The sequence below is a fragment of the Doryrhamphus excisus genome, chromosome 3 (genome assembly GCF_030265055.1).
Source record: "Doryrhamphus excisus isolate RoL2022-K1 chromosome 3, RoL_Dexc_1.0, whole genome shotgun sequence".
Lineage (NCBI taxonomy): Eukaryota > Metazoa > Chordata > Actinopteri > Syngnathiformes > Syngnathidae > Doryrhamphus > Doryrhamphus excisus.
In genome coordinates, this window is record NC_080468.1 from 10,590,226 (window position 1) to 10,601,121 (window position 10,896).

The window sequence follows — 10,896 nt, forward strand, 5'->3', positions numbered from 1 at the left end:
CTGGGTACATGATACCATACAGCATCCATATCAAACTTGCGCGGGCCGCACTAACATTAAACTTTCATATCAAGGCGGGGGCCTCAAACTAGTGTCCTGCGGGCCACATTTGGCCCACGGGCCGCGTGTTTGAGACCCCTGCTGTGGTTGAATACAGCCTATTATTAGTCCAAAATGTGCTTATTTAATTTTTTTCTGCTTAGATTGAGCATTTTCAAGCATAAAAATGGCCAAATGAACTAAAATACAAGTACAGTCGTTCACATTGCATTTTCAATTTTGCGGCCCTGTGATTTCCGTGTTAACGGAATCGCAGAAGGAAATCCCATAAATTGGCCAATAAAAAATGAATTTACTGTTTAACGCAGCAAACTGACATAATGTGAACGAGTGTTGTCATCGTCAGAAGAAGGAACGTTCGTGTGGTACTTCCTCAGTATGGCTCAATCATGGCGGAAAGCTAAACATATACAACCAGCGTCTCCTCTAATCGGCCAATCCAGTCATCCGTTTTCTATGCCGCTTATCCTCACTGAGGTCGCATGGGTGTGCTGGCGGGGGTACACACATGATGTGCCAGTGGTGAGTAAGCCAGACATCAAGCCCACTCAAACAACACAGACCCACTTTTGTCTTCATTCATTCATTCATTCATTCATTTTCTACTGCTTTTTCCTCACGAGGGTCGCGGCGGGTGCTGGAGCCTATCCCAGCTGTCTTCGGGCGAGAGGCGGGGTACACCCTGGACTGGTGGCCAGCCAATCACAGGGCACATATAGACAAACAACCATTCACACTCACATTCATACCTATGGACAATTTGGAGTGGCCAATTAACCTAGCATGTTTTTGGAATGTGGGAGGAAACCGGAGTACCCGGAGAAAACCCACGCATGCACGGGGAGAACATGCAAACTCCATATAGAGATGGCCGAGATCGCCTAACTTTGTGGCATGCGTGCTAACCACACGGTCACCAATGCCCCCCCTTATGTCTTTATTGTCATAATCGTTATAGAATAATATTAGCATAAAATTTATGTAGCTAATACAACTTTATTATTGCAGTATTCCAACTTTTGCAACTTTATTTCTTTGTCTCTCGTAATATTAAACATTCAATATTTTTTTATTATTTCAACTTCTTGTATAATTACGGCTTTGTTTTCCTATTTTGTCTTGTCAATTTCTGCTTTTGTTAGTTTTCTTGATCAAATATATTTTTTTATATTTTTCACAGAGATGGCCGAGGGTGGAATTGAACCCTAGTCTCCTAGCTTTTGTCTTGTGACTGTCAAAATCTGATGTCCCATCAGCAGCAGGACCAACAACTCCTCTGGGTAACATTATTTCCATCCAAATAAAAAGTTAAAAATAAAAACCCAGACAAACTTTCACACTTTCCTCATCACAGCACGACTCTCAGCATCAGGCCAACAACACTCTGATGTTTATTGCACCTCCAATGAGTCTAATTTTAGGGCTTTGCCGGGTCTGATCTTTGAGTCTGCTTCCTGTGGCACACAACAAACCAGTGGGGGAGGAGGGGGAAATTAACTCGTTAAAAATAATGACAGCGGATGGAAAAACGACTCACACTGACAACTCGGTGAGCAATAGCAAGTGACAATAAACAGAGCTAAATGAAAGCAGAACTGAACTGCATGAGTGACTTATTTGATGTGCAGTAACAAAGTCAGCTCATTCTTGCTTTTGCAAATTGTCCGGAGACGGAGTATTAATACAGTATACCAAAAACATGTGGCCCTCAAACATCAAGAATCTCATCTCTGAAGCAATGTCCACAGATGAGAGAGAGAAAAAAGTGACAATGGCCTCCACAGTATCAAAAGCAGTGACCTCCATTTACAGTACCACTTCACTTCTACAACTTTATTCGCAACCGTCTATTTGCATTTTGTCACGTGTATCTTGGTTGCACTGCTTCCACTACATGTACAGTATTCTATGTATATAACATTTTGTCCAATCAGATTGCAGCCGCTGTGTCATCAGTACACATCAGTGTAATCTGCTCAGGGCCTTCAGAAAAAGTAGTGCTGGCCCATATCACCAAAACACTATTAGCAATAGGGCTGTTTCTTTGACCAATTCAATTTCAAATGCACCTCACAGGGCCAGCTAGCAGGCGTACAGTGATTTTTTTTTTGCCCTCTGATTGGTTGATGTCAGAAACACCAGTGCGCTTGAACGCATCAATCACATAGCATAGCAGGGCTTAAAGGTATTTTTTTTTAAATCATCATTTGCAATCGTCATGTGAAACATGAACATTTCTTCCCCTTTTCAGTGCATTCAGTGCAACAGACATCATCGGAAGTACGTAATGTGATGCTAAAGCCCTCATAAAACAAAAATGGGAAAAAAACGGCAACAATGTTCCATTTCCATAACGGACATCTATATTAACCAAGCAACAACAATATTGTTATTCCAGCAGCTAACATGAAAAACTATATCTGGCGGATTAACGCGACGCCTCAGTAGCCGCTCGTGTCAGCATTACTCACAGATGGAAGAGTGGATACCTAGCTCTCAATTTCGCTACGAAGACTCATCAAGTTTGCGGTCTGCATTTTTTACCTGAGAACGAGAGCACACACGTCCTGTGCTGGAAGACACAGCCATCCCAAGGAGAGAGGACACATAGTGTTGTTGCCATATCTATGCTGCTGTTATTGACAGAAGTAACGTAAGATCAATGCGCAATGTGAAATCAATGCGCCAAGGAAGTTTCTGTAGTGTTGTAAATCATCAAAATACAGTAAGATACTGCAAGTATCCTTGCACCAGATGATGTATTGTACAGATTTGGCATGATTTAGAGACAATGTATTAGACCAGGGGTCTCAAACATGCGGCCCGCGGGCCAAATGTGGCCCGCAGGACACTAGTTTGAGGCCCCCGCCTTGATATGAAAGTTTAATGTTAGTGCGGCCCGCGCATGTTTGATATGGATTCTGTATGGTATCATGTACCCAGAAAAAATTATTACGTTTGATTAATGTTCATGTTAAAGGTTAAATAACTGTTAATAGTTATCCTCCCTATCCGTGTGGAAGTGGTAAGTTTTTGGCTATTCAAGTTTAAAGGAAATAACTTGAAGGCTACCGTTTAGGTCGCTAGCTCTCTAGTTTGCGAGTTAGCATGTGTCTCAAGACCCTGCAGTTGCACAGTATGTTGTAAATAAAAAGAGTATAAATGTGACTATAGTCGTGTTTTGTCATGTCTACAGGGCTCTAATAATGCTTTGTTCATTTTAATCTGAAAAAAATAATTTGTCTACCCACCAACTATATGTGGTTTCTTAAGTTTTTATTATTTGCTGTTTTATTATTATTATATTTATTTATTACTGATTGATTGATTTTCTTTATTCTTGATTTGTTTATTTTTCATCTTATTTTGTGCAGAAAAATAAAGCTATTTGAGAACAGTGGAATGTTTTATCAGAGCTTTTATTGTAGAAAATCGGAACCAAAGCACTGAAAAAGTTTGTATATTTTTCTGTTTTTAATAAATGCGTTTTTTTTTTTTTTTTGAAAACCTGATGTGGCCCAGTCTCACCCAGACCCTAGCTCCAGTGGCCCCCCAAGTAAATTGAGTTTGAGACCCCTGTATTAGACGATAAAGGGTTGACTGGCTTTGTCGTTTTAGTAATAATGGCATTCATCCCCAATTCTGTATCACCACGCATTGCCATGTTGCACTTCAGTAAATTATTGATGGTTTGTATAATCATGACGTGATAGTGGTGCTATTAAGAGTTGGTTCGTGTCGCTTAAGTACGCACTGAAGGTCCCAGTATGAAATGAACCGCCCACCACCGCATCCTTCAAGAATTGAGTGGAAATTCAAAAGGTAAGAGAGGAAGCACTTCAAAATGTGCAGCATGAATCCGTTTTCAAATGCTGTAAATGAGATGAGAAAAAACATCAGCAAAGGGCCGCCGAGTACCAAGGTAAGACAATGATGATGAGAACATGGGGCATATTAAATTGCGTGAAATCTTAATTCGGTCCCTCTTATGTTGGCAGCCCATCCCGTCCACATAAAATGTGCGATCCAAAGGTGAAAAATTGATGCATATGTTGACATGTGTTGTTAACAGTGGCATTGGTAACTTAGTCATTAGAGCCCTCTTGACATGAAACCACATAAATAGTGACCTTCACATTTGCATTAGACGATATAGTGGATAAAAACCCCTTTCAGACATAATAATTATTGTTGTTGCTATTATTGTTGTGCCGGTTGTGAGATCATTTAAAGCTGCAACAAATGCCTGTTGTTCGAGCTATCAAGCCTGGTGCTTGTCTCATTGAACAATGACTGACATCTAGTAACTAATGTAGAACACTACATCCACAATTTCTTAATACCTGTTCAAATCATTTAGACATTTTTAAATGGAAAATTGAAATTGAAAATGCTTAATTAAGGCAAAAAATATGGTAATGGTAATGGTGAAATTACAATTGAGTGCATCCCATAATCAGTTCCCAGTCCCAGGAGTAGGAAGAAGCAAAGCTTATTAAATCCTACCCCTCCATCTGGTACTTTTACAATCAGTAACTGTTACATTTGTTCACTTCCTGCTTTCCGTAATACACTTTAAGGGTTTTTTGTGGTTTTTTTTTTTCAATTTTTTAATTTTTTGTCCCGTACCAGAGTAGGAGGTGATATGAGCATCCAATGACATAATGGGTACCATAGTAAGTGTCAATATAGTGATATACAGTGCATCCGGAAAGTATTCACAGCGCTTCACTTTTTCCACATTTTGTCATGTTACAGCCTCATTCCAAATTGTATTAATTTAATCTCTGACCTCAAAATTCTACACAAAATACTCCATTATGACAATGTGAAAAAGTTTTTTTTTTTTTACTTTTTTTGAATTTATTAAAAATAGAAAACTAAGAAATCACATTTACATAAGTATTCACAGCCTTTGCCATGAAGCTCAAAATTGAGCTCAGGTGCATCTTTTTTCCACTGATCATCCTTGAGATCTTTCTACAGCTTAATTGGAGTCCACCTGCAGTAAATTCAGTTGATTGGACATGATTTGGAAAGGCACACACCTGTCTATATAAGGTCCCACAGTTGACTGTGCATGTCAGAGCACAAACACCAAGCATGAAGTCAAAAGAACTGTCTGTAGACCTGCGAGACAGGATTGTCTTGAGGCACAAATCTGGGGAAGGATACAGAAAAAATTCTGCTGCTTTGAAGGACCCAATGAGCACAGTGGCCTCCATTATTCGTAAATGGAAGACGTTTGGAACCACCAGGACTCTTCCTAGAGCTGGTCGGCCTTCTAAACTGAGCGATCGGGGAAAAAGGGCCTTAGTCAGGGAGGTGACCAAGGCCCCGATGGTCACTCTGTCAGAGCTCCAGTGTTCCTCTGAGGAGAGAGGAGAGCCTTCCAGAAGGACAACCATCTCTGCAGCAATCCACCAATCAGGCCTGTATGGTAGGGTGGCCAGACGAAAGCCACTCCTTAGTAAAAGGAACGTGGCAGCCCGTCTGGAATTTGCCAAAAAGCACCTGAATGACTCTCAGACCATGAGAAACAAAATTCTCTGGTCTGATGAGACAAAGATTGAACTCTTTGGTGTGAATGCCAGGCGCCATGTTTGGAGGAAACCAGGCACTGCTCATCACCAGGCCAATACCATCCCTACAGTGAAGCATGGTGGTGGCAGCATCATGCTGTGGGGAAGTTTTTCAGCAGCAGGAACTGGCAGACTAGTCAGGATCGAAGGAAAAATGAATGCAGCAATATATAGAGATATCCTGGATGAAAACCTGCTCCAGAGCGCTCTTGTCCTGCAGAAAAATGAACCTTCGCCCCAGCCTGAGGTCAACGACCCGAAGCACACAGCCAAGATCTCAAAAGATTGGCTTCAGAACCACTCCGTGAATGTCCTGGAGTGGCCCAGCCAGAGTCCAGACTTGAATCCGATCGAACATCTCTGGAGAGATCTGAAAATGGCTGTGCACAGACGTCTCCCATCCAACCTGATGGAGCTTGAGACTTATTGCAAAGAAGAATGGGCAATGTGCTAAACTTGTGGGATCATATTCAAAAAGACTTGAGGCTGTAATTGCTGCCAAAGGTGGATCAACAAAGTATTAAGCAAAGGCTGTGAATACTTATGTAAATGGGATTTTTTTGTTTTCTATTTTTAATAAATTCAAAACATGTCAAAAAAAACTTTTTTCACATTGTCATAATGGAGTATTTTGTGTAGAATTTTGAGGTAAGAGATTAATTTAATACAGTTTGGAATGAGGCTGTAACATGACAAAATGTAGAAAAAGTGAAGCGCTGTGAATACTTTCCGGATGCACTGTATATAGCACATCATGACTAGTTCAAGACTCTTCATCCTTGTATTTAGCAAACATCAACTGCTTGTATTGTTTCTTGAATTGGCTCATCGTTGTGCATTGTTTGATTTCCTTACTCAATCCATTCCATAGTTTGATTCCATACTGAAATGCTATGGCTAGCATAACGTAGTCCTAGCATAGAAGTGTTTCAAATGTACTTCTTCCCTGAGATCATATTTCTCCTCTTCTTGTAGAGAAGTATTGGATGACATTTTTAGCTAATTGCTTATTTTTTATAAAATAATTTCATTATTTGAGCTGTTTGAAGATGAACTATATCAGCAAGTTGAAGGATTTGTGATTTTAGAAATAAGGAGTTAGTATGTTCTCAGTAGGCGGCATTATGAATTATCCTTACTGACCTTTTTTGCAGTACATTTAGCGAGTGAAGATTGCTTTTATAGTTATTAGCCCATATTTCCACACAATAAGTAAGATATGGTAGAACCAGAGAGCAATAAAGAGTGTGGAGTGATTTCTGATTGAGAACAAATTTTACTGAAATATTTCTGGCCACCTTATGTTGTATATTTGTAATATATAAAAATATATACATATACAGTGAAGAAAATAAGTATTTGAACACCCTGCTATTTTGCTATTTCTCCCACTTAGAAATCATGGAGGGGTCTGAAATTTTCATCGTAGGTGCATGTCCACTGTGAGAGAGATAAACTAAAAAGAAAAATCCAGAAATCACAATGCATGATTTTTTAACAATTTATTTGTGTGATACAGCTGCAAATAAGTATTTGAACACCTGTGTATCATCTAGAATTCTGACCCTGAAAGACCTGTTAGTCTGCCCATTAGAAGTCCACCTGCACTCCATGTATCATCCTGAATCAGATGCACCTGTTTGAGGTCGTTAGCTGCATAAAGACACCTGTCCACCCCATACAATCAGTAAGACTTTAACTTGTAACATGGCGAAGACCAAAGAGCTGTCCAAAGACACCAGAGACAAAATTGTACACCTCCACAAGGCTGGAAAGGGCTACGGAGCAATTACCAAGCAGCTTGGTGAAAAAAGGTCCACTGTTGGAGCTATCATTAGAAAATGGAAGAAGCTAAACATGACGGTCAATCTCAATCGGAGTGGAGCCCCATGCAAGATATCACCTCGTGGGGTCTCAATGATTCTAAGAAAGGTGAGGAATCAGCCCAGAACTACACGACAGGACTTGGTCAATGACCTGAAAAGAGCTGGGACCACCGTTTCCAAGGTTACTGTAGGTAATACACTAAGACGTCATGATGTGAAATCATGCATGGCACGAAAGGTTCCCCTGCTTAAACCAGCACATGTCAAGGCCCGTCTTAAGTTTGCATATGACCATTTGGATGATACAGAGGAGTCATGGGAGAAAGTTTTATGGTCAGATGAGACCAAAATAGAACTTTTTGGTCATAATTCCAATAAGCGTGTTTGGAGGAAGAAGAATGAAGAGTACAATCCGAAGAACACCATCCCTACTGTGAAGCATGCGGGTGGTAGCATCATGCTTTGGGGGTGTTTTTCTGCACATGGGACAGGACGAGTGCACTGCATTAAAGAGAGGATGACTGGGGCCGTGTATTGTGAGATTTTGGGGAACAACCTCCTTCCCTCTGTCAGAGCATTGAAGATGGGTCGTGGCTGGGTCTTCCAACACGACAACGACCCGAAGCACACAGCCAGGAAAACCAAGGAGTGGCTCCGTAAGAAGCATATCAAGGTTCTAGCATGGCCCAGCCAGTCTCCAGACCTGAACCCAATCGAAAATCTTTGGAGGGAGCTCAAACTCCGTGTTTCTCAGCGACAGCCCAGAAACCTGACTGATCTAGAGAAGATCTGTGTGGAGGAGTGGGCCAAGATCCCTCCTGCAGTGTGTGCAAACCTGGTGAAAAACTACAGGAAACGTTTGACCTCTGTAATAGCAAACAAAGGCTACTGTACCAAATATTAACATTCATTTTCTCAGGTGTTCAAATACTTATTTGCAGCTGTATCACACAAATAAATTGTTAAAAAATCATGCATTGTGATTTCTGGATTTTTCTTTTTAGTTTATCTCTCTCACAGTGGACATGCACCTACGATGAAAATTTCAGACCCCTCCATGATTTCTAAGTGGGAGAAATAGCAAAATAGCAGGGTGTTCAAATACTTATTTTCTTCACTGTATGTCATATGTGCTATATTTTCTTCGTCGTAATTCAACCACAAAACAGTACGATAATTTATTATTGAAAAACCTGTGAACAAGTGAAGCCATATTATTGGAAGCCCAATATGGCGAGGAACGACTGTATAGTTAAATGGGGTGGAGCTGCAGAGTAAGGGGAGAAGGGAGGTGGGAGGTAGCTGATCTCCTGTAGTGACCAGCTGGTTCCATTGTGTAGACAGATAAATGACTCCTTGTCACACTTGCAACACTCCTCCTCCATCTTTCAGTCCTCCATCCTCCCATCATGACAGGCCATCCATCAACCAGAAGACGCCACGACACATATGCATTATACGCCTTTATCTGTGGGAGAGTGTGCTTGAGTACCCATCGCCTGCTTCTGCTCTCCTTTTAATATCATCCGCACCATCTTATCCACTTGTCCTACATCTCTTACCTCGTTTGCACTCTTTGTGTGGCTATCTGGCCTTTTTCTGTCACCACTCACGCCCTCCCTGCGCTTCATCCTTTACGTGTCCTTGTCCCCCCTCTCACCTCCCGTCTGGTATAGAAAGCTGGATAAATGTCAAGGTAGCCGCAGAGAGGACGGAACACTCGGTTCGATTGGACACTCAAAATGCTTAAGGTCACCCCGAGGTGACCCCTTCAGAAGTGTAGTCATGGCGGATGGTGAAACAAAAGGTCCCAAGTGAAGCAAATTAAAACAGCAGTCATTCAAATCACCTCCTTATGCATCACCAACATCTCCCGTTGAAAGCCTTCATTTAAACCCTCACAGCTCCACAGTAACAGTATCAGTATCACTATACGGTATGCTACAATATATATATATATATATATATATATATATATATATATATGTGTGTGTGTGTGTGTGTGTGTGTGTGTGTGTGTGTGTGTGTGTGTGTGTGTGTGTGTGTGTGTGTGTGTGTGTGTGTGTGTGTGTGTGTGTGTGTGTGTGTGTGTGTGTATATATATATGCATGCGGCAGGAAGAGAGTTCACTCCGTGCATTGGTCTCAGCACCTTGGCGCATTTGTTCCATAGAACAAATGCATGAATGGAGTGAACCACCTTTGGAGTGTTTGGAGTGCAGTCACGTGCAGAATAGTGTATTTGAGGATATTCAAAACACCTCTCAGTATTATGTGGTTACATTCAATCCACATTAGCAATAACAACTGAGTATGTTTTTTTTTATTTAGAAAGTGTAGCAATTTAGTATTGTGTGTTTCTTTTAACTTATTTGTACAGGTGACAACACTGATCACATGACAAAATATCGATGCTCGCTCATCCTAAGTGATTGTCTACGTACTGTTTTGTTTTGTTTTTTGTCAATCAAGTTTAAAACTGCGCATATAATAGTGCTAGTTTCGCGTCATTAAACTTCCATTTCCATCTCACCATTGTCAAGAGGACAGTTTAGCCTACATGGCACCAGTAATATTGAGGGAGGCACACCATCGGGGAGTGCATCATTTCTGTATTAAACAACGGATATTTACTAGAAAAAAACGGAGGTTAACGTCAGAAAATGCACTAAGTTTGTCTCAGTTTGTTTGACCAAAAATGGCTTACATACGTCAACAAAGAAGAAGAAATACGCACAGCTCGCCTGCCAACAGCTACACGTTGTACAGCATGTAAACACACAAACACTCACCGCACGGAAGCTCAACTCCTCTCCAAACGTCACTTTTTTACGATGGTTTACCAGCACTGACAGCAAAAAAAACGATGACTCTCCTCTTTGCTGTTACATTTTATTCCAGCAATGTTGTGATGAAGAGACGGGCTGTTTCTTTGTTGCAGTAAACGATAGCTCGCGTGAAAGCCAAAGCAGTCCAGCCTCGATAGGTTGTGTCCATTAACATTGCACGGAGCGTACTGATTGGCTTCTTCCGCCAAGACAGCTCTCACGCTATTGGCTAGGGCGCTGATGGTATGTTTACGGGCTGCCTAAAAAGTCCGCCAAATTAACTCTACCATATACACTAACTGTACTAATTGTTTTCAATTTCAGTACATCTAATACACTTATAAACTGAAAATCCCAAGTGCTTGAACTTAATAAAGTGATAAAATACAAGAAGGATACTAGATATTTGAAAATGTTCTTTGTTTTAAAAACACTACCGTATGTAAAGAACATCTGATAGCTTTCAATAGTTGAATCGAACACATAACCGTGGTTTATTCTTAGCGTTTAGTCTTAGCCACGAGTGACGTGTTATAATAAATACAATAGAAATACCATACTCCACGCACATTAATCAATCTAAAAACCTGCGTGTGCGCTA

At 40.8% G+C, this 10,896-nt stretch overlaps 1 protein-coding gene across 1 annotated transcript in view; it reads right to left on the reverse strand.

The window, feature by feature from the left end:
• spsb4a (splA/ryanodine receptor domain and SOCS box containing 4a) overlaps nt 1-10,461 on the reverse strand; it is a 102,609-nt gene extending 92,148 nt beyond the window's left edge. The window contains exon 1 of the mRNA XM_058069092.1: nt 10,260-10,461. The gene's annotated coding sequence lies outside the window, so the exon portion shown is untranslated. The remainder of the gene's footprint in view (nt 1-10,259) is intronic.
• Between the last annotated feature and the right edge of the window lie 435 nt (nt 10,462-10,896).